At 33.9% G+C, this 24,401-nt stretch overlaps 3 long non-coding RNA genes across 3 annotated transcripts; all 3 read left to right on the forward strand.

Annotated features, from left to right (window-relative positions):
- The first annotated feature begins 239 nt into the window (after positions 1-239).
- On the forward strand, positions 240-4,614 carry LOC136271486 (uncharacterized). Its single transcript, XR_010709361.1, has 2 exons — positions 240-1,459; positions 4,318-4,614. It is a non-coding gene; the product is annotated as an uncharacterized lncRNA (long non-coding RNA).
- A 5,808-nt stretch (positions 4,615-10,422) lies between these two features.
- LOC136271485 (uncharacterized) lies at positions 10,423-13,700 on the forward strand. Its single transcript, XR_010709360.1, has 2 exons — positions 10,423-10,717; positions 13,404-13,700. It is a non-coding gene; the product is annotated as an uncharacterized lncRNA (long non-coding RNA).
- Positions 13,701-17,916: 4,216 nt separating this feature from the next.
- On the forward strand, positions 17,917-21,243 carry LOC136271626 (uncharacterized). Its single transcript, XR_010709567.1, has 2 exons — positions 17,917-18,261; positions 20,947-21,243. It is a non-coding gene; the product is annotated as an uncharacterized lncRNA (long non-coding RNA).
- Positions 21,244-24,401: the final 3,158 nt, after the last annotated feature.

The following is a 24,401-nucleotide window of genomic DNA, read 5'->3' on the forward strand; positions in this document are numbered from 1 at the left end:
AACTTTGAGGAAAGACAAAATGTACATGTATCCATTTTCTGTTTACAAGATAACTGGATTTTTGTGCAGATTAATACATGAGGAACGGAAGACCTTTTTGTTGCTATAGCAACAAGAGTCTAGTTATTAAGGTCTTCCGTTACAACGGAAGACCTTCTAGTGATTGTAATGTTTTTTAAGGTCTTCCGTTACAACGGAAGACCTTCTAGTGATTGTAATGTTTTTTATTATTATTATTAGGGTTTTCCGTTTTTCAACGGAAAACCCTTCTGTTATTCTACTGTTTCTTATTATTATTTTTTTTTTTTATCCGCAAATTTTGTGTAGGCCATTTCTCGTACATTTGTTGTCTGATTGTTATGAAACTTTCAGGGTATGTAGACAATGTTAATATCTCGAGACGTTTTTTTCAAATTTTTAAAATTCACTTCCGGTTATGAGTTATTGCCCTTTAATTGAAAATTGGGGGGTCTTTTGTCCAGAGTTGATCTCGGGAACTACAAAAGATAGTTGCATGAAATTTAGCAGAATTGTTGGTAACATTTTATAGTTTTGCTGGCATGAAAAGTTTGGCAAAATGTTTTTTAGTTTTTAAGCTATTTGCCGGTAAAGTATAAGGTTTTGGGGGGTCTGAAATTTTGTTGTTCTTTGTATAATAACCTATAAACTAAAAATATTTTGTTAATACATATAGAGCAAAAGTTGTTTAGAATAACGAGAGCTTTCATTTAAAATTAAGAAAAAAGGGCTGGCCCCTATAATTAGGGGTCAGCAGCTCATACACGTATTTTTCTGATAGCAAAAATCATTATCATTTAATGAAAAAAAATGAATTCAGTTATTGTTAATATATTAAATAAAGTCATTTGGTATCAAATTAAACAAGTTCTGTGCTATATTTTTTTTCAAATTTCATAAAACAAATATGTGAGAATCGTACATGAACGAGTTAATATGTCTACATAGACACACAAGCGAACAAATGCCACTTTAAGGCCCAGGCATTTACTGCCTTACGTTGTGTTGCGTATTAGATAAATTGTTGTGATTCAACTTCATTTTTTTTTCATCTATATCATTTATGAATTCAATGAACACACATTATTTAAATGTTCTATGTGCAACTATTTGTCGGGGCCCCCCTGTTTGTAACCCCCGCGCGCGCGCCGAATGTAAACAGTAACGAACGGTAGAAAAGAGAGAGCCGTAATGCAGAAGAGAAATTGTGTATTCTTTCGGTGTACACATGCATTTTCAATTTACTGTGAAACATATGAACATGCACAGGGAACAATACTACATATTTGTTTAAGGAGGATATTTTTCTCGTGTGAATCGTTTATGAGGAAATTCTGACAGCCACACTTCTGTCGACGATCAGCCGTTGATAAGCTACGAGTAATAAAGGAGAAAAGATGGACATTAAAGTGTGTGATTTATGTGGATGTTACTGAAGAAGGTGAGGCTTTTACTCCTTTTAAAGTTTCTTGTTAACTGGTTAAAATTTAGTATATAGTATAGATGTACATGTAAGTATGTGCATACTGTTAGATGTTTTTGTTATGATGTGGGTGTTTGTTTACTAACGTGTAATTTTTACATGTTTCATGGATGTTTAGACTCGCTCGAGGTTCATGGGGGACTGGAAAGGGTAACTGAATTTATCTATTTAAAAAAATAACAGATTGTGAATTTTCAACTCAAAATTCAAAGCAGGGTCTAATTAGAAACATATCATATATTCTTGTGCAGAAGACTCCAAATGTAGTCATGAATACCCTGTAGACATAACTTCAAGTAAATAAAATTGTATACTTCAGACTTCAGAGTTAAAACATGACTTTAATATCTATATGATGCCGATCATTGTATCATTAGAGAGGTTTAGCAGACCAACGGGTACCCGGTACATGTACTTCTACATGTAGGTTACAAGTTAGAACTATGCATACCATTCTACCAGTTCACATAATTTTTCTTGTTTAGCAGTTATGATGTGTACTTAAATTGTCTTTGTTAATGTTTTAAATGTAATTTTTTATTCTCTTTTTCTAATCTGACTACTGGCAGTACTGGCGTGCGAGCAGTTCTCGCCGAGGACCATTTCTCGCTGGTGCACTGTTACATCATATTTTCGTATGTAATTTTATGTGTTGATAAAATGACGTAACAATGCACTGGTGAGAAATGGTACTCGGCGAGAACTGATCGCACGCCAATATTGATTAATTACAGACAAAAATTGAAGGTTGCGAGTGTTATTTTTTATTGAACAACATTGTTTAAAATAATTCTTTATATATGTGACGATCAGACCGGTTTGAATACCAGTGCCAGATAGCTCAGTTGGTAGAGCACCTGACTAGAGATTCAGGGGGCCAGGTTCAAATCCCGGTTTGGTCCTTCATTATTTCTACCATCCTGTTACAATATTGGTGTTGTGACCAACCCCTGGAACTAACAGGTTAACTCGATCCTGCCAGGGGTGATCTTAGCTGCAGGACTGTAGCTCCCGGTCTGAAAAAATTCGGATGGACGACCTGGGAGCTACAGTGCCTCCCATAGTAAAAAACTGCAATTTACGGCGCACAAAAAAATGCGCTAGTTTTGGACTGATTAATCTCATTTACGAACACATTCTGTTCAAATATTTGATCCCAAAAAATTCCTCGGACATTTTACTACAGATATCGTCACTTCACTTACTTCTGATAGTCTTTTAAACACCATCACCAGCCCTGTGAATTGAAGTGGTGCAAGTTTGTTTACATTTAAAAATGGCGACTCTCGATCTCGACGTAAATTAACATACTTTATTTTCCGAGGTCGGTTATCATGTTAAGAGAAAATCTGAGACAAGTTAAGTGACGATGTCAGTAGTAAATTTGCTGAAGAATTTAATGGTACTAATTTTTTTTACAGAATTTGTGTGAAAATAAGGTTAATAAGTCCAAAACTAGCGCAATTTTTTGTGCGCCGTAAATTGCAGTTTTTTACTATGGGAGGCACTGTAGCTCCCAGGTCGTCCATCCGAATTTTTTCAGACCGGGAGCTACAGTCCTGCAGCTAGGGTGATCTTCGAGGGTGAAGATCATTTAAGGGGGGAGGAATGTGACGGTCAGACTCGTTTGAATACCGGTGCCAGATACATGTAGCTCAGTTGGTAGAGCACTTGACTAGAGATTCAGAGGGCCAGGTTCGAATCCCAGTTTGTTCTATCGTTATTTCTCCCATCTTTTACATATACATGTATATCAGATATATGACAGATGATTAAGGGTCATCACATGTTTTGCAAGATGCAATAAGTGTTAAAAACCTTTACTTTACAACACAATACATTTAAGTGAATATTTATGTTTCTTGTTATTATTTGGTGTGGTTTTCTTGACAGTGTCGCATAAACAATTTACCCGCTCCTAAAACACAAACTTTCTTTTTGTGGATTCAGCTTACCGCTGATTGGCTGCTGTTGCAGCAGACAAATAAGATATGCACGCACAAAACACAATGAACTTATCAGAGAATGAGTTGAGTTTATTTCAACTGTTGGAATTTGGGTATTTTTTTTTAAATGTATACTTGTGACAAAACATATATGTGGACATGTGGTACATACAGCTGTAGCTTTATGAAGAAAATTTTGGTTAGACCATATATACCTATCATGCAAGTAAATGATATTTACAAAAAACTTGCAATTTATGGCGCACGAAATATACGCTAGTTTTATAAAGATTGACATACATGTAATGTACCACATTCTGTGAAAAATAATCTATTAAAAATTCTTCATTAAGTTTACTCATACATGTTTTATGCTTATTACACATAGTATTGTTTTTAAAACATGTAATTTATAAGAAAATAAACAAAAACCCTCGCTAAATTTATTTGCCAAAAAAAACAAAACACAGTAGAATTGATAAAAAATGGTATACCAGAAGCTAATACCAGTACATGTACTTTGACGCTGTTCGGTGGGTAATATTCATTTGTAATTTACGAATTGAAATATTGACTGTTGCACTACAAGTACGGTACCGTAATAAACTCTCTCTCTCAAACTCTCTCTCTCTCTCAATTTGATAAGTGTTTATACCTATGAAAAATTTTTAATATTATATTATGACTTGATATGCAATTTTTTGATCTTGTACTGCCTAAATGTTATATCATGTATTGGGATATGTCATACTTATTACACTGCATGGTCAGTGTATTTTTTACAGAAATACTATGCATATGTTAATGTAAACACAGCTATTACTAGTACATGTATGTAAACACAGCTAATTATTTTTTTTTTTATTTCAGCTCAAAACAGCCTCTTGTTACCACATGGCTTTTACCGGTACCTGTTGATTCTCGTGGGTCAGCTCCTGAGGTTAACCTGTCACCTCTATCCACATGCATATTCCTTGTGTTCTACAGACTATTTACCGGTAATTCAAATTAAATCCGATAATGCATGAACAATAATGGAACTTGAAGAAAGCATCATGCCATGTTGTGGTTTGTGTTTGATAAGAAATTATGAAAACAAAATTAAGGCTGTTTAAAGAAATTCATAATTGCTGTGAAAATTTGTTTTTCAATAAAAGTATGCAATTATGTTTCCTTTATTTTTTATTTCATAAAGATATTTAGATGTGTTTACATAATTGAAAAATCCCCCCCTCCCCTCTATTTAATTGTCTGCATTAAGATTACATGTAGGATATGTAAATGTACATTTGACTTTGAAATAACATCTGCTATGATAATTACTTTTGAAATGAACAAGAAACAACCTATTTCTACCTTTCTAAGGTATATATGCAGAAAAAAAGTAGAAAAACATGTCAAATTTGAACATTTTTCATTGAAATCAACTCTGTCTTCAGCTACCTGGGTGTGTTATAATTTAATTCTAATTTAAGGCAGATGTCTAACTTGTAGGTTGTAACTTACTGTTTTAGCATGGTTAGAAGGAGACTAGAAATCAGAATAGATTAGATATTCACTAAATATGATTGTTAGCTTACTTTTTTCATGAAAACAAGAAATCACAAGCAAGACAGCTGTCTATTTGTTAATTAAAATGGTACAAATCATACAATAAACAAATAATTAAAAGATCAAATTTTAGAATCATTGATGATTGTTTTCAAATATGTGTGAGAAATTACTCAAGGAAATTGCCACACGTTTCATAAAATTAGGTAAAACATTTCAAACCATGACTTTTTATGAAAATCAAAAGATTGGGGGGGGGGGGGGGGGTATACATGTAAGGGTATTTCTAAGTGATGTGAAGCTTTTATCATGATTATATCATGTAGGCATATGTTGTATTGTATAAGGTTTCTTTTTAAAGGTGGTTGAACAACAGTTGACCTCTAAAAGGTCAGGTAAAGATGTTTTACTATGGAGAACCCTGTAAATCTGTGTTTACTAAAGGAAATTGGAAATGGTGGGTTCACTTAAATGGCCATATTTTTATTAAACCTCAATGGAATTGGCAATATGTAGTATTCTTTTTCTCAGAATTGCTTTAGCTTTCTTATTCTAAGACAAACCGTCTTTTCATAAAAATGTTAGTGTACTAAGTTAAAGGTACAAGGAACAGTTTCGGATAAAGTATCGTCAATATTTTTGTAAAATTGAGAGTGACTGTACTTGAAGGTTTATCATTGTTGCGTAGATTCATGAAATGAATTTTAATGATTATCAATAGTTAGAGGGATGTCTCTTGTTGGAATTGGTAAGCAATATTAAGGCCCCTAATTTTAAGTACATGAGAAGCAGAAATAAATTGTGAAACTTGCGGCTATGACAGATGTGTTGACTTTACAGTGAAATTGAAGGTTACAAACGGGAGGTTATATAACATGAAATGTAGGTGGATGGGATATTATATGCCTATTTAGTATTTACTGGGTATGAGGACAATAGCAAGTTTATTGTCCCCCAAGACAGCAACTATTTAATGAGGCAAAGCCAAGGGAAATAGTTGCTGTGGAGTGGGACAATAAACTTGCTATTGTCCGAATAGTCAGTTAATTGGTATTTCATTATACAGAAGAAAACTTTATTTGTCAGCGATGCAGAATTTCTTGATGATAAACAAATTAGAGTTAAATCAAACTTTGTATTTAATGCGGCGATCTTATTAGGTCAGAGGTGTTCCGAGTTTGAGGTGATATGGGACACTTCCATGTTGTGACGTATTGTTTATCGAAATAAACAATAAAATAAAGTGTAATTATATAAGTACATGTAGTTTCTTTTCAAAAATGGTCACCTAACTCCTTAACGCAGTGGGTTAGAGGGTTTACTAGGAACCTGTAAGTCATGAGTTCGAATCCCGTGGGGTTTTTACAATTTTTACCTTTTCAAATATTTTTAAAAGCTATTTTTTAGTTAAATATTGTAAAATTTGAAAATTCTAAACCGGTGAAAATTTTTCAATTATATAGTACTTTAATCCACATTAATATCGACAGATGTCCCATACCACCTTAAAAAGGAGGGAAATCAAATTCTGCTGATGAATGGTTTTGATGACTATTCACCAAGGGCAGATAGCATGGATACTATTTTAAATTAGGTAAAAAGGCATGTTTATGCGGGCGCCTTCTAGTGATCAATTTGTCCGTCTGTCCATCCGAGATTGCTTGACTGGAGCATAGCTTCTCTCCCCTTGGCCCAATCTGGCTCATACCTCATCCACAAGGTTCCTTTGGTTGAAGGATGCCGAGTGACCTTGAACCATGTTTTTAGGTATAAGGTTAAGGTCATAGCAGAATTATATATATAAAATCCTTGTCTGGGGCATATCTTTTTTCCCTTTGGTCCAATCTGGCTAATACTCGCAGAGTGTCTCGATGGTTAAACGATGTGCAGTGACCTTGCATGAAATTTCTAGGTAACGGGTGAAGATCATATCGGATCATGCAAAAATCCTTTTTTGAGAGCATATATACTTTCTACTAACCCCTATTTGACTCAGACTTCACATAAGCAGAGCTTTTGAGTAAAGGGTGTGTAGTGACCTTGAACCTATTTTCAGTGAAAAGAAACTGTGAAGGTCATAGCAGAATTATATTTTTAAAAATCCTTGTCCGGAGTATATCTTCTCTCCCTTTGCTCCATTCAGCCTCATACTTCACCCACATGATGCCTTTGATCAAAATATATGCAATGACCTCGAATGATATTTGTAGATGAAGAGTCAAGGTCATATCAGAACACACAAAAATCCATATTTTAAGAGCATAGATATACTCTCCTTTTAGCCCCTATTTGGCTAATATTTTACCTTTACAGAGTTTATTGGTTAATGGCGTGCAGTGACCTTGAACCAAGTCTGTCAATGTGAAGGTCATAGCAGATCTTTTTAAAATTAGTTTTAGACAGTAGATTATTTTCCAAATATGCTTAATCTTGGTCAGATTGAACAAAAATGCATGTATGTTAGGGGGAATGAAATTGAATTAAAAGTTCTATGCCAGCTGGAAAAATTTCAAGTTAAAGGTCAAGGTCAAAGCAAAATTCTCTGAAATAACATAAGCGGGGCCCTTTGAAATGTTCACCATTTCAATGTTGTCTGGTTCATAGTAATTTTACATAGAAAATATTCACAGAGGTACAGTAAAGTAAACTTTACATCGATAAGTTTCTGACAATTAATGACGCAACGAGCACACAGTACGAAAGGTCAACCCTTTGAAAAGCAGTGAAGAGGAAAAGTTGCTCAGAATTATGTTTTAAACAAAATTGATTTTTTACGTAAATTTTAATTTTGCATTCTGGGTTAAGAAAAAAGATGTTAGTTCAAGGTAAAGTTAACTTGTACCTAAAATAAAGTCAAATTTGTTAAGTCGTACTTAAACACATTGTTTTTTTTGTTAAGTCGTTCTTGAAATGGTTAAGGGTTTTTGGTTAAGTCGTGCTTAAAACCATTCGGATTATGTTAAGTTGTACCAAAAATCATTCGTTTTTTTTTTTATCTTTTTGTACTTAGGTTTCTTTGTTACTAGATTAAGAACTCTGCTTCTTAGACGTACTTCTAGCGTTGCTTTCGACATTAGCGGAAAACCCACTCGTTGCTTTGCAACGAGCTTTGCTCTAGTTATTATTATTATTTTTTTCCCAGTTTTTGTCCACAAGATATCTCAAAGATGGCTGGATAGATTTACTTGAAATTTTCAGGATTGATAGATAATGATCATATCTCTAGGCGATTTTTTCATTTTTTGAAAATTTATTTCCTGTCGTCCGTTTCCTGTCCCGCGACAAAAAGCTTGTCACATCGAGATCTCAGAAACGATAAAGATTTGAACATCCAAACTTTGAGGGATGATAGACCTATAGTTGTAGATGTGTTTAAACATTTTTGTTTTGTTCGGCGTAACTTCCGGTCGTCACCGGAAGCTCTTCAAATATTTTTGTTTTTACGTATTTAATTTATTTTCCATAGAATAAAGATATTACTATAGATCCTTACATATGACATCTATACAATGTTGAATAAACAAAAAAATTCTACTTCCGGTGAGATATCTCGATTATCTCAGGAAGCTTTTTTAAAACATATTTTGTACCCGCAAGTTCTCAGGTATTGTACGTGATCAAGGCACGAAACTTTTACTAAACATAGACATTTGATTGAAGATGTGTTTAAACAGTTTCATTTTGTCTTCCGTCACTTCCGGTCCACACCGGAAGAGTTCAAACAAATCAAACTGTTTATCCATTAAACTGTTTTAATTTGATAGTTTTAGCTACTTCGTTGAATAATAATGTAAAATAGGAAAGTAACAAGATAGAAAAAATTTAAATTTCATTAAGCACTTCCGTTTGTCCGTTTCCTGTCCCGAGACAAAAAACCTTATATCGACGAGATCTCAAAAACGGTAACGGCTTCAACAACCAAACTTTGTAGCATTATAGACCTATGTATGGACACGGGTTAACACTATTTTATTTCATCCGGCGTAACTTCCGGTCTTCACAGGAAGTACACCCAATTTTGATATTTTTAAAAATATTTTGGTTATTTAGCATTGAAGTAACATTTTAGCTATAGAAATACAAAAAGTCATCTACACATGGTAAAAAAAAGTTCTACTTCCGGTGAGACATCTCATATATCTCAGATAGCCTTCTTTTTTAAAAACAAAGAATAAATAAGATCTCAGAACTATGATAGATCAAGACACAAAACTTATATATATTATATTCATTTTCTGTTTACATGATAACTGGATTTCTTGTGCAGATTAACACATGAAGAACGGAAGACCTTTTTGTTGCTATAGCAACAAGAGTCTAGTTATTAGGGTCTTCCGTTTCCAACGGAAGACCCTCTTGTTATTCTATTGTTTCTTTTTATTATTATTAGGGTCTTCCGTTTCCAACGGAAGACCCTCTTGTTATTCTATTGTTTCTTTTTATTAGGGTTTTCCGTTTTTCAACGGAAAACCCTTCTGTTATTCTACTGTTTTTAGGGTTTTCCGTTTTTCAACGGAAAACCCTTCTGTTATTCTACTGTTTCTTATTATTATTTTTTTTTTTATCCGCAAATTTTGTGTAGGCCATTTCTCGTACATTTGTTGTCTGATTGTTATGAAACTTTCAGGGTATGTAGACAATGTTAATATCTCGAGACATTTTTTTCAAATTTTTAAAATTCACTTCCGGTTATGAGTTATTGCCCTTTAATTGAAAATTGGGGGGTCTTTTGTCCAGAGTTGATCTCGGGAACTACAAAAGATAGTTGCATGAAATTTAGCAGAATTGTTGGTAACATTTTATAGTTTTGCTGGCATGAAAAGTTTGGCAAAATGTTTTTTAGTTTTTAAGCTATTTGCCGGTAAAGTATAAGGTTTTGGGGGGTCTGAAATTTTGTTGTTCTTTGTATAATAACCTTTAAACTAAAAATATTTTGTTAATACATATAGAGCAAAAGTTGTTTAGAATAACGAGAGCTTTCATTTAAAATTAAGAAAAAAGGGCTGGCCCCTATAATTAGGGGTCAGCAGCTCATACACGTATTTTTCTGATAGCAAAAATCGTTATCATTTTATGAAAAAAAATTAATTCAGTTATTGTTAATATATTAGATAATGTCATTTGGTGTCAAGTTTAAAAAGTTCTGTGCCCTATTTTTTTTCAAATTTCATAAAACAAATATGTGTGAATCGTACATGAACGAGTTAATTTGTCTACATAGACACACAAGCGAACAAATGCCGTTTTAAGGCCCAGGCATTTACTGCATTACATTGTGTTGCGTCTTAGATAAATTGTTGTGATTCAATTTCATTTTTTTTTCATCTAGGTTATATAATTTATGAATTCAACTACTTATTTAACACGTTCTAATCGGCCACGCAGAACAAATGTTTGCAATGTTTGTCGCGGACCCGCGAATTGTAGAAAAGAGAGAGCGTAATGCAGAAGATAAGTTGTGCATTTTTCGGTGTACACATGCATTTTCAAGTTACTGTGAAACATATGAACATGCACAGGGAACAATACTACATATTTGTATAAGGAGGGATATATTCTCGTGTGAATCGTTTACGAGGAAATTCTGACAGCCACACTTCTGTCGACCATGTCGACGGATGTGTATGTTTCCATTGATCAGCCGTTGATAAGCTACGAGTAATAAAGGGGAAAAGATGGACATTAAAGTGTGTGATCTATTTGGATGTTACTGAAGAAGGTGAGGCTTTTTATTCCTTTTAAAGTTTCTTGTCTATAGTGGTTAAAATGTCAGCATGTTAACTGGTTAACATTTAGTGTATAGATGTACATGTAAGTACGTGCACACTGTCACTGATGTATGTTATTTTTCTAGTCCAGACAATATAAATCCTTTTAACAGAATTGAATCCCAAATGTTGTACCTTTCACTTGTTTTTTTCTCCTTTTTACCATAATTTTGTGTAAATTACAATTCAATTTATTGACAAAATCCACATGTGGCGAAAGTCATACATACAGTATACAAATATACATGTAGTTGGTACTGTACATAGATTTTCTTATGATATGTCCATCGCGTATGAATTTACAAATATATCTTGATGATTTAACATCTGCTGGGTTAAGAATTTTATAAGAATTACAGAGTTAGATGTTTTGTTATGGTGTGGGTGTTTGTTTACTAACGTGTACTTTTTACATTGTTTACTGGATGTTTAGACTTGCTCGAGGTTCATTGGTGACTGGAAAGGATGACCGAATTTATCTATTTAAAAAAAAATCAGATTGTGAATTTTCAACTCAAAATTCAAAGCAGGGTCTAATTAGAAACATATGTCATTGATCATATTCTTGTGCGGAAGACTCCAAATGTAGACATAAATACCCTGTAGACATACATGTAACATCAAGTAAATAAAATTGTATACTTCAGACTTCAGAGTTAAAACATGACTAAAAAGTCTTTAATATTTTTATGATGCCGATCAATGTATCATTAGAGAGGTTTAGCAGACCAACGGGTACCCGGTACATGTACTTGTACATGTAGTTTACAAGTTAGAACTATGCGTACCACTCTACCAGTTCACATAATTTTTCTTGTTTAGCAGTTTTGATGTGTACTTGAATTGTCCTTGTTAATGTTTAAAATGTAATTTTTCATTTATATTCTCTTTTTTTAATCTGACTACTGGCAGTACTGGCATGCCAGCAGTTCTTGTCGAGGACCATTTCTCGCTGGTGCAATGTTACATCATATTTTCGTATATAATTTTATGTGTTGATAAAATGACGTAACAATGCACTGATGAAAAATAGTACTCAACGATAACTGATCGCATGCCAATATTGATTAATTACAGACAAAAACTGAAGGTTGCAAGTGTTATTTTTTATTGAACACCATTGTTTAAAATAACTTTTTATATATGTGACGGTCAGACCGGTTTAAATACCAGTGTTCAGTTGGTAGAGCACCTGACTAGAGATTCAGGGGGCCCAGGTTTAATTCCTGGTTTGGTCCTTCATTATTTCTCCCATCCTGTTACAATATTAAGGCTTGGACGTTTCTGTACTTAGCCGATTCGGTACATATCACTATACATGAGATGCGATACGATACATATCACGATACATTGCAACTAAATGAAAACATGAATAAGGGTTAAAAATTTATTCAATCTGTCGATGTATTACCGCATGTCCAAAGTTATTTTGATATATTTAAAATGAGCGTTGCACAATTTACAAATTACTTAAGTCTCATATACACTACTTTTTCATTAACAAGTAATCCAAAAGTTGTCCACACTCCAGATTTAGCTTCCTACAGGTTTGACAACTTTACGAGGTTTTCCGCCATCTTTGTACTTTCATATTAGGCGCGCAGACTAAAAAATAGCCGATATTTGAAGCTCAGATATTTTTGGAAAATAAAACAAAGTCCGCATAGGTATCGTAATGTATTAATGGTAAATGTAACAATCCAAATATCGTCAAAATAAATACCGTGATGCACCGGTGCATCGGTGGATCGTTCCATCCCCATACAATATTGGTGTTGTAACCAACCCCTGGAACTGACAGGTTAACTCCTGCCAGGGGAAGAGCCAGGGGTGATCTTTGAGGGTGAAGATCATTTAAGGGGGGGGGGATGTGATGGTCAGACTGGTTTGAATACCGGTGCCAGATACATGTAGCTCAGTTGGTAGAGCACTTGACTAGAGATTCAGAGGGCAAGGTTCGAATCCCAGTCTGTTCTGTCATTATTTCTCCCATCTTGTACATATATATCAGATCTATTCAAGTCAGTGTCAGCTACATTATGCATAAACAATTTTACCCGCTCCTAAACCACAAACTTTCTTATTAGTGGATTCAGCTTACTGCTGATTGGCTGCTGTTGCAGCAGACTTATAATATATGCACGCACAAAACACAATGAACTTATCAGAGAATGAAAAATTCATCGAGTTACTTTCAACTGTTGGAATTTGGGTATTTTTTTAAAATGTATACTTGTGACAAAACATATGATTATGTGGTACATACAGCTGTAGCTTTATGAAGAAAATTTTGGTTAGACCATATATACCTATCATGCAAGTAAATGATATTTACAAAAAACTTGCAATTTATGGCGCACGAAATATACGCTACTTTTATAAAGATTGACATACATGTAATGTAACACATTCTGTGAAAAATAATCTATTAAAAATTCTTCATTAAGTTTACTCATACATGTTTTATGCTTATTACACATAGTATTGTTTTTAAAAAATGTAATTTAAAAGAAAAGAAACCAAAACCCTCGCCAAATTTATTTGCAAAAAAAAAAAACCGGTAGAATTGATAAAACATGGTATACCAGAAGGAAATACATGTACTTTGAGCTAATTATTTTTTTTTTTTTATTTCAGCTCAAAACAGCCTCTTGTTACCACATGGCTTTTACCGGTACCTGTTGATTCTTGTGGGTCAGCTCCTGAGATTAACCTGTCACCTCTATCCACATGCATATTCCTTGTGTTCTACAGACTATTTACCGGTAATTCAAATTAAATCCGATAATGCATGAACAATAATGGAACTTGAAGAAAGCATCATGCCATGTTGTGGTTTGTGTTTGATAAGAAATTATGAAAACAAAATTAAGGCTGTTTAAAGAAATTCATAATTGCTGTGAAAATTTGTTTTTCAATAAAAGTATGCAATTATGTTTCCTTTATTTTTTATTTCATAAAGATATTTAGATGTGTTTACATAATTGAAAAATCCCCCCCCCCCCCTCCCCTCTATTTAATTGTCTGCATTTAGATTACATGTAGGATATGTAAATGTACATTTGACTTTGAAATAACATCTGCTATGATAATTACTTTTGAAATGAACAAGAAACAACCTATTTCTACCTTTCTAAGGTATATATGCAGAAAAAAAGTAGAAAAACATGTCAAATTTGAACATTTTTCATGGAAATCAACTCTGTCTCCAGCTACCTGGGTGTTTGAAGTTTATTTTAATTTAAGGCAGATGTCTAACTTGTAGGTTGTATCTTACTATTTTAGCATGGTTAGAAGGAGACTAGAAATCAAAATAGATTAGATATTCACTAAATATGATTGTTAGCTTACTTTTTTTCATAAAAACAAGAAATCACAAGCAGGACAGCTGTCTATTTGTTAATTAAAATGGTGTAAATCATAAAATAAACAAATAATTAGGATCAAATTTTAGAATCATTGATGATTGTTTTCAAATATGTGCGAGAAATGACTCAAGGAAATTGCCATAAGTTTCATAAAATTAGGTTAAACATTTTTAACCATGACTTTTTATGAAAATCAAAAGATGGGGGGGGGGGGGGGGGGGTATACATGTAAGGATATTTCTAAGTGATGTGAAGCTTTTATCATGATTATATAATGTAGATGCATGTTGTATTGAATAAGGTTTCTTTTCAAAGGTGGTTGAACAACAATTGACCTCTAAAAGGTCAGGTAAAGATGTTTTACTATGGAGAACCCTGTAAATCTGTGTTTATTAATGGAAATTGGAAATGGGGGGTTCACTTAAATGGCCATATTTTTATTAAACCTCAATGGAATTTGCAATATGTAGTATTCTTTTTCTCAGAATTGCATTAGCTTTCTTATTCTAAGACAAACCGTCTTTTCATAAAATGTTAGTGTACTAATTGCAGTTAAAGGTACATGTACAAGGAATAGTTTCGGATAAAGAACCGTCAATATTTTTGTAAAATTGATAGTGACTGTACGTGAAGATTTACCAGTGTTGCGTAGATTCATGAAATGAATTTTAATGTTTATCAATAGTTAATGGGATGTCTCTTGTTGGAATTGGTAAGGCCTAAAAAAAAAATAGTGTGTTTAGGGTAACACTGATGAAAAAATTAGGTTAGGTAGGTGGGGATTTTGTTTTATTTTATCTATTTTTTTTTGGCCTGAATCCTAAGAATGTTTGTTTGTTTCATATTTAAAAACGTATTTTTTATTGGAAATAAGATGAAATTCACAGTCTGATAAAATCAGGCATCTAAAAATGGTAGGATCGGGCCATTTTTGTAGGTTAGGTCGGGTTACCCGAAACCCACAACTTTTTTTTTTTAGGCCTAAGCAATATTAAGGCCCCTAATTTTAAGTACATGAGAAGCAGTAATAAATTGTGAAACTTGCGGCTTTGACTGTTGTGTTGCCTTTACACAGTGAAATTGAAGGTTACAAACTGGAGGTTATATAACATGAAATGGAGGTGGATGGGATATTATATGCCTATTTAGTATGTACTGGGTATGAGGACAATAGCAAGTTTATTGCCCCCAAGACAGCAACTATTTCATGAGGCAAAGCCAAGGGAAATAGTTGCTGAGGGGTGGGACAATAAACTTGCTATTGTCCAGATAGTCAGTTAATTGGTATATTATTGTACCGAAAAAAACTTTATTTGTCAGCGATGCAGAATTTCTTGATGATAAACAAATTAGAGTTATCAAACTTTGTATTTAATGCGGTGATCTAATTAGGTCAGAGGTGTTCCGAGTTTAAAAAGGAGGGAAATCAAATTCTGCTGATGAATGGTTTTGATGACTATTCACCATGGGCAGATAGCATGGATACTATTTCAAATTAGATAGAAAGCAAGTTTGTGTGGGCTTCTAGTGATCAGTTTGTCCGTCTGTCCATCCGAGATCGCTTGACCGGAGCATAGCTTCTCTCCCCTTGGCCCAATCTGGCTCATACCTCATCCACAGGGTTCCTTTGGGTTAAGGATGTGCTGTGACCTTGAACCATGTTGTTAGGTATAAGGTTAAGGTCATAGTAGAATTACATATATAACATCCTTGTCTGGGGCATATCTTCTCTCCCTTTGGTCCAATCTGGCTAATACTCACAGACTGTCTCTATCGTTAATCGATGTGCAGTGACCTTGCATGAAATTTTTAGGTAAAGGGTGAAATATCATATCGGATCATGCAAAAATCCTTTTTTCAGAGCATATATACTTTCTACTAACCCCTATAGGGCTCAGACTTCACATAAGCAGAGCTTTTGAGTAAAGGGTGTGTAGTGACCTTGAACCTATTTTCAAGGTAAACTGTGAAGGTCATAGCAGAATTATATTTAAAAAATCCTTGTCTGGAGTACATCTTCTCTCCCTTTGCTCCAATCAGGCTCATACTTCACCCACATGATGCCTTTGATCAAAGGATATGCAATGACCTCGAATGATATTTGTAGATCAAGTGTCAAGGTCATATCAGATCACACAAAAATCCATATTTTAAGAGCATATATATACTCTCCTTTTAGCCCCTAATTGGCTAATATTTTGCCTAAACAGAGCTTATTGGTTAATGGCGTGCAGTGACCTTGAACCATGTCAATGTGAAGGTCATAGCAGATCTTAATAAAATTAGTTTTAGACAGTAGATTATTTCCCGGATATGCTTAATCTTGGTCAGATTCAACAAAAATGCCTATATGTTAGGGGCAATGAAACAGCTAAATGCCAGCTGGAAAAATTTCAAGTTATAGGTCAAGGTCAAAGCAAAATTCTCTAAAATAACATCAGCGGGGCCCTTTGAAATGTTCACCATCAATAGTAATTTTAAATAAAAATATTCACAGAGGAATAATAAAATTAAGTAAACTATACATCGATAAGTTTCTGACAATTGATGATGCAACAAGCACATAGTACGAAAGGTCAACCCTTTGAAAAGCAGTGTAGAGGAAATGTTGCTCAGAATTATGTTTTAAACAAAATTGATTTTTTACGGACATTTTAATTTTGCATTCTGGGTTAAGAAATTAGATGTTAGTTCCAGGTAAAGTTAACTTTTACCTAAAATGAAGTCAAATTTGTTAAGTCGTACTTAAAACCATTCGGATTTTGTTAAGTCATACCAAGAATCATTCGATTTTTAAAATCTTTTTTGTACCTAAGTTACTTTTGTCATTAGATTAAGAACACTGCTTCTTAGAGGTACTTCTAGCATTACTTTCGACATTAGCGGAAAACCCACTCGTTGCTTTGCAACGAGCTTTGCTCTAGTTTATTATTATTTTTTTTTTTTATCCGCAAATTTTGTGTAGGCCATTTCTCGTACATTTGTTGTCTGATTGTTATGAAACTTTCAGGGTATGTAGACAATGTTAATATCTCGAGACGTTTTTTTCAAATTTTTAAAATTCACTTCCGGTTATGAGTTATTGCCCTTTAATTGAAAATTGGGGGGTCTTTTGTCCAGAGTTGATCTCGGGAACTTCAAAAGATAGTTGCATGAAATTTAGCAGAATTGTTGGTAACATTTTATAGTTTTGCTGGCATGAAAAGTTTGGCAAAATGTTTTTTAGTTTTTAAGCTATTTGCCGGTAAAGTATAAGGTTTTGGGGGGTCTGAAATTTTGTTGTTCTTTGTATAATAACCTTTAAACTAAAAATATTTTGTTAATACATATAGAGCAAAAGTTGTTTAGAATAACGAGAGCTTTCATTTAAAATTAAGAAAAAAGGGCTGGCCCCTATAATTAGGGGTCAGCAGCTCATACACGTATTTTTCTGATAGCAAAAATCGTTATCATTTTATGAAAAAAAATTAATTCAGTTATTGTTAATATATTAGATAATGTCATTTGGTGTCAAATTTAAAAAGTTCTGTGCCCTATTTTTTTCAAATTTCATAAAACAAATATGTGTGAATCGTACATGAACGAGTTAATTTGTCTACATAGACACACAAGCGAACAAATGCCGTTTTAAGGCCCAGGCATTTACTGCATTACATTGTGTTGCGTCTTAGATAAATTGTTGTGATTCAATTTCATTTTTTTTTTCATCTAGGCTATATATCATTTATGAATTCAACTACTTATTTAACACGTTCTAATCGGCCACGCAGAACAAAAATGTTTGCAATGTTTGTCGCGGACCCGCGAATGTAAACAGTAACGAACGGCATTGTAGAAAAGAGAGAGCGTAATGCAGAAGATAAGTTGTGCATTTTTCGGTGTACACATGCATTTTCAAGTTACTGTGAAACATATGAACATGCACAGGGAACAATACTACATATTTGTATAAGGAGGGACATATTCTCGTGTGAATCGTTTACGAGGAAATTCTGACAGCCACACTTCTGTCGACCATGTCGACGGATGTGTATGTTTCCATTGATCAGCCGTTGATAAGCTACGAGTAATAAAGGGGAAAAGATGGACATTAAAGTGTGTGATCTATTTGGATGTTACTGAAGAAGGTGAGGCTTTTTATTCCTTTTAAAGTTTCTTGTCTATAGTGGTTAAAATGTCAGCATGTTAACTGGTTAACATTTAGTGTATAGATGTACATGTAAGTACGTGCACACTGTCACTGATGTATGTTATTTTTCTAGTCCAGACAATATAAATCCTTTTAACAGAATTGAATCCCAAATGTTGTACCTTTCACTTGTTTTTTTCTCCTTTTTACCATAATTTTGTGTAAATTACAATTCAATTTATTGACAAAATCCACATGTGGCGAAAGTCATACATACAGTATACAAATATACATGTAGTTGGTACTGTACATAGATTTTCTTATGATATGTCCATCGCGTATGAATTTACAAATATATCTTGATGATTTAACATCTGCTGGGTTAAGAATTTTATAAGAATTACAGAGTTAGATGTTTTGTTATGGTGTGGGTGTTTGTTTACTAACGTGTACTTTTTACATTGTTTACTGGATGTTTAGACTTGCTCGAGGTTCATTGGTGACTGGAAAGGATGACCGAATTTATCTATTTAAAAAAAAATCAGATTGTGAATTTTCAACTCAAAATTCAAAGCAGGGTCTAATTAGAAACATATGTCATTGATCATATTCTTGTGCGGAAGACTCCAAATGTAGACATAAATACCCTGTAGACATACATGTAACATCAAGTAAATAAAATTGTATACTTCAGACTTCAGAGTTAAAACATGACTAAAAAGTCTTTAATATTTTTATGATGCCGATCAATGTATCATTAGAGAGGTTTAGCAGACCAACGGGTACCCGGTACATGTACTTGTACATGTAGTTTACAAGTTAGAACTATGCGTACCACTCTACCAGTTCACATAATTTTTCTTGTTTAGCAGTTTTGATGTGTACTTGAATTGTCCTTGTTAATGTTTAAAATGTAATTTTTCATTTATATTCTCTTTTTTTAATCTGACTACTGGCAGTACTGGCATGCCAGCAGTTCTAATGTCGAGGACCATTTCTCGCTGGTGCAATGTTACATCATATTTTCGTATATAATTTTATGTGTTGATAAAATGACGTAACAATGCACTGATGAAAAATAGTACTCAACGATAACTGATCGCATGCCAATATTGATTAATTACAGACAAAAACTGAAGGTTGCAAGTGTTATTTTTTATTGAACACCATTGTTTAAAATAACTTTTTATATATGTGACGGTCAGACCGGTTTAAATACCAGTGTTCAGTTGGTAGAGCACCTGACTAGAGATTCAGGGGGCCCAGGTTTAATTCCTGGTTTGGTCCTTCATTATTTCTCCCATCCTGTTACAATATTAAGGCTTGGACGTTTCTGTACTTAGCCGATTCGGTACATATCACTATACATGAGATGCGATACGATACATATCACGATACATTGCATCTAAATGAAAACATGAATAAGGGTTAAAAATTTATTCAATCTGTCGATGTATTACCGCATGTCCAAAGTTATTTTGATATATTTAAAATGAGCGTTGCACAATTTACAAATTACTTAAGTCTCATATACACTACTTTTTCATTAACAAGTAATCCAAAAGTTGTCCACACTCCAGATTTAGCTTCCTACAGGTTTGACAACTTTACGAGGTTTTCCGCCATCTTTGTACTTTCATATTAGGCGCGCAGACTAAAAAATAGCCGATATATGAAGCTCAGATATTTTTGGAAAATAAAACAAAGTCCGCATAGGTATCGTAATGTATTAATGGTAAATGTAACAATCCAAATATCGTCAAAATAAATACCGTGATGCACCGGTGCATCGGTGGATCGTTCCATCCCCATACAATATTGGTGTTGTAACCAACCCCTGGAACTGACAGGTTAACTCCTGCCAGGGGAAGAGCCAGGGGTGATCTTTGAGGGTGAAGATCATTTAAGGGGGGGGATGTGATGGTCAGACTGGTTTGAATACCGGTGCCAGATACATGTAGCTCAGTTGGTAGAGCACTTGACTAGAGATTCAGAGGGCAAGGTTCGAATCCAAGTCTGTTCTGTCATTATTTCTCCCATCTTGTACATATATATCAGATCTATTCAAGTCAGTGTCAGCTACATTATGCATAAACAATTTTACCCGCTCCTAAACCACAAACTTTCTTATTAGTGGATTCAGCTTACTGCTGATTGGCTGCTGTTGCAGCAGACTTATAATATATGCACGCACAAAACACAATGAACTTATCAGAGAATGAAAAATTCATCGAGTTACTTTCAACTGTTGGAATTTGGGTATTTTTTAAAAATGTATACTTGTGACAAAACATATGATTATGTGGTACATACAGCTGTAGCTTTATGAAGAAAATTTTGGTTAGACCATATATACCTATCATGCAAGTAAATGATATTTACAAAAAAATTGCAATTTATGGCGCACGAAATATACGCTACTTTTATAAATATTGACATACATGTAATGTAACACATTCTGTGAAAAATAATCTATTAAAAATTCTTCATTAAGTTTACTCATACATGTTTTATGCTTATTACACATAGTATTGTTTTTAAAAAATGTAATTTAAAAGAAAAGAAACCAAAACCCTCGCCAAATTTATTTGCAAAAAAAAAACCCGGTAGAATTGATAAAACATGGTATACCAGAAGGAAATACATGTACTTTGAGCTAATTATTTATTTTTTTTTATTTCAGCTCAAAACAGCCTCTTGTTACCACATGGCTTTTACCGGTACCTGTTGATTCTTGTGGGTCAGCTCCTGAGATTAACCTGTCACCTCTATCCACATGCATATTCCTTGTGTTCTACAGACTATTTACCGGTAATTCAAATTAAATCCGATAATGCATGAACAATAATGGAACTTGAAGAAAGCATCATGCCATGTTGTGGTTTGTGTTTGATAAGAAATTATGAAAACAAAATTAAGGCTGTTTAAAGAAATTCATAATTGCTGTGAAAATTTGTTTTTCAATAAAAGTATGCAATTATGTTTCCTTTATTTTTTATTTCATAAAGATATTTAGATGTGTTTACATAATTGAAAAATCCCCCCCCCCTCCCCTCTATTTAATTGTCTGCATTAAGATTACATGTAGGATATGTAAATGTACATTTGACTTTGAAATAACATCTGCTATGATAATTACTTTTGAAATGAACAAGAAACAACCTATTTCTACCTTTCTAAGGTATATATGCAGAAAAAAAGTAGAAAAACATGTCAAATTTGAACATTTTTCATGGAAATCAACTCTGTCTCCAGCTACCTGGGTGTTTGAAGTTTATTTTAATTTAAGGCAGATGTCTAACTTGTAGGTTGTATCTTACTATTTTAGCATGGTTAGAAGGAGACTAGAAATCAAAATAGATTAGATATTCACTAAATATGATTGTTAGCTTACTTTTTTTCATAAAAACAAGAAATCACAAGCAGGACAGCTGTCTATTTGTTAATTAAAATGGTGTAAATCATAAAATAAACAAATAATTAGGATCAAATTTTAGAATCATTGATGATTGTTTTCAAATATGTGTGAGAAATGACTCAAGGAAATTGCCATAAGTTTCATAAAATTAGGTTAAACATTTTTAACCATGACTTTTTATGAAAATCAAAAGATGGGGGGGGGGGGTATATATGTAAGGATATTTCTAAGTGATGTGAAGCTTTTATCATGATTATATAATGTAGATGCATGTTGTATTGAATAAGGTTTCTTTTCAAAGGTGGTTGAACAACAATTGACCTCTAAAAGGTCAGGTAAAGATGTTTTACTATGGAGAACCCTGTAAATCTGTGTTTATTAATGGAAATTGGAACTGGGGGGTTCACTTAAATGGCCATATTTTTATTAAACCTCAATGGAATTTGCAATATGTAGTATTCTTTTTCTCAGAATTGCATTAGCTTTCTTATTCTAAGACAAACCGTCTTTTCATAAAATGTTAGTGTACTAATTGCAGTTAAAGGTACATGTACAAGGAATAGTTTCGGATAAAGAACCGTCAATATTTTTGTAAAATTGATAGTGACTGTACGTGAAGATTTACCAGTGTTGCGTAGATTCATGAAATGAATTTTAATGTTTATCAATAGTTAATGGGATGTCTCTTGTTGGAATTGGTAAGGCCTAAAAAAAAAATAGTGTGTTTAGGGTAACACTGATGAAAAAATTAGGTTAGGTAGGTGGGGATTTTTTTTTATTTTATCTATTTTTTTTTGGCCTGAATCCTAAGAATGTTTGTTTGTTTCATATTTAAAAACGTATTTTTTATTGGAAATAAGATGAAATTCACAGTCGGATAAAATCAGGCATCTAAAAATGGTAGGATCGGGCCATTTTTAACCGGGTTTTCCAACGGAAAAATCCGGTTATTAAAATGGTGAAAATGGCGGGCGGGCGGGCGGATGGCGGGCGGGCGGGCGGGCGGGCGGCTGCCAAAAGGGGTTCCCTCATTGTACGGATAACACCTCCTACAGTTTTCAAGATAGGAAGTTGTTCTTTTGCAGATCAATTGTACATATATCAGAGGTGTGCATATTGCTAGGATTTTGATTTCCGATAATTTATCGAAAAATTCCAGCTTTTGAACTTAGTCATTTTTTGGCAAAATATTGCATATAGGGTACCCTCATTGTACGGATAACTCCTCCTACAGTTCTCAAGATAGGAAGTTGTTCTTTTGCAGATCAATTGTACATATATCAGAGGTGTGCATATTGCTAGGATTTTGATTTCCGATAATTTATCGAAAAAATACCAGCTTTTGAACTTAGTCATTTTTTGGCAAAATGTTGCATATAGGGTACCCTCATTGTACGGATAACTCCTCCTACAGTTCTCAAGATAGGAAGTTGTTCTTTTGCAGATCAATTGTACATATATCAGAGGTGTGCATATTGCTAGGATTTTGATTTCCGATAATTTTTAAAAAAAAATACTAGCTTTTGAACTTAGTCATTTTTTGGCAAAATGTTGCATATACATGTAGGGTACTCCATTTCACTGGATAAGGGTTGACATGGATTATGGATACAGTTTACATAAAAGAAAACCCGGTTTGCTGTCACATTGACAGCTTTTCACTTGTTGTAGGTTAGGTCGGGTTACCCGAAACCCACAACTTTTTTTTTTTAGGCCTAAGCAATATTAAGGCCCCTAATTTTAAGTACATGAGAAGCAGTAATAAATTGTGAAACTTGCGGCTTTGACTGTTGTGTTGCCTTTACACAGTGAAATTGAAGGTTACAAACTGGAGGTTATATAACATGAAATGGAGGTGGATGGGATATTATATGCCTATTTAGTATGTACTGGGTATGAGGACAATAGCAAGTTTATTGTCCCCCAAGACAGCAACTATTTCATGAGGCAAAGCCAAGGGAAATAGTTGCTGAGGGGTGGGACAATAAACTTGCTATTGTCCAGATAGTCAGTCAATTGGTATATTATTGTACCGAAAAAAACTTTATTTGTCAGCGATGCAGAATTTCTTGATGATAAACAAATTAGAGTTATCAAACTTTGTATTTAATGCGGTGATCTAATTAGGTCAGAGGTGTTCCGAGTTTAAAAAGGAGGGAAATCAAATTCTGCTGATGAATGGTTTTGATGACTATTCACCATGGGCAGATAGCATGGATACTATTTCAAATAAGATAGAAAGCAAGTTTGTGTGGGCTTCTAGTGATCAGTTTGTCCGTCTGTCCATCCGAGATCGCTTGACCGGAGCATAGCTTCTCTCCCCTTGGCCCAATCTGGCTCATACCTCATCCACAGGGTTCCTTTGGGTTAAGGATGTGCTGTGACCTTGAACCATGTTGTTAGGTATAAGGTTAAGGTCATAGTAGAATTACATATATAACATCCTTGTCTGGGGCATATCTTCTCTCCCTTTGGTCCAATCTGGCTAATACTCACAGACTGTCTCTATCGTTAATCGATGTGCAGTGACCTTGCATGAAATTTCTAGGTAAAGGGTGAAATATCATATCGGATCATGCAAAAATCCTTTTTTCAAAGCATATATACTTTCTACTAACCCCTATAGGGCTCAGACTTCACATAAGCAGAGCTTTTGAGTAAAGGGTGTGTAGTGACCTTGAATCTATTTTCAAGGTAAACTGTGAAGGTCATAGCAGAAT

The sequence above is a fragment of the Magallana gigas genome, chromosome 9 (genome assembly GCF_963853765.1).
Source record: "Magallana gigas chromosome 9, xbMagGiga1.1, whole genome shotgun sequence".
NCBI classification, from domain to species: Eukaryota; Metazoa; Mollusca; class Bivalvia; order Ostreida; family Ostreidae; genus Magallana; species Magallana gigas.